Raw genomic sequence first — 696 nt, 5'->3', positions numbered from 1 at the left:
CTGGCCTTGAGTTTGACACATGTGCATTACGCCATTGAACTGCCAATTGGTAATTGAAGTAAAGTAGCTTCGATTTCAAAGAAGCCTACATTGAAGTCGATTGGCAAATGAACCATCACAAAAGAGGAAGGCTCTTATTGTCTCACTGAACCCCAAGAGATGCGTAACCGACAAAAACTGTTTCTGTCTGGTTTTGAACCAGAGACCTTTTGCGTGTAAAGCAAACATGATAACCACTACACTACAGAAACTGAACTTCTTTGCTTTGTTTCAGTTTGAGGTTCCAAAGTTGATGATGTGAGATGCAACGCATGAAAATTTCAACTGAGGTTTGCACTCAGATGCCTGGATTCAGAATACAGACCATGACAAAACAGAACCCTTGTTGACCTTTAGTAAACACCTGTGATGAATAGAACATGCAAAATCTGTTTCTGTCTGGTTTTGAACCAGAAACCTTTTGCGTATGAAGCAAATGTGATAACCACTACACTACACAAACTCATGCTCTTTCCACTGTTCCTGGTAGATGATCCAAATTTTGTTAGAGACTAATGTCAACGATGGGCATGGGACAATGTCAAATACTTACAGATCCTCTCAGAGAGCACAGTAACTTGGTGAACAAACTGTCAGACTTATACTTGTGCCTAATTTCACATTACAGTCAATAAACTAAGCCTGGGATGAAAAAAA

General features: G+C 39.7%; 2 non-coding genes across 2 annotated transcripts; both read right to left on the bottom strand.

Moving 5' to 3' along the window:
• Positions 1–178: 178 nt before the first annotated feature.
• On the bottom strand, positions 179–251 carry trnav-uac (transfer RNA valine (anticodon UAC)). Its single transcript has one exon. It is a non-coding gene; the product is annotated as a tRNA-Val (tRNA).
• A 178-nt stretch (positions 252–429) lies between these two features.
• Positions 430–502, bottom strand: trnam-cau (transfer RNA methionine (anticodon CAU)). Its single transcript has one exon. It is a non-coding gene; the product is annotated as a tRNA-Met (tRNA).
• Between the last annotated feature and the right edge of the window lie 194 nt (positions 503–696).

Source organism: Poecilia latipinna, unplaced genomic scaffold (genome assembly GCF_001443285.1).
Source record: "Poecilia latipinna isolate Pla-1442-1.1 unplaced genomic scaffold, P_latipinna-1.0 Scaffold739, whole genome shotgun sequence".
NCBI classification, from domain to species: Eukaryota; Metazoa; Chordata; class Actinopteri; order Cyprinodontiformes; family Poeciliidae; genus Poecilia; species Poecilia latipinna.
Note: the sequence above shows the minus strand (reverse complement) of the source record. Positions and strands in the feature narration are given on the sequence as shown.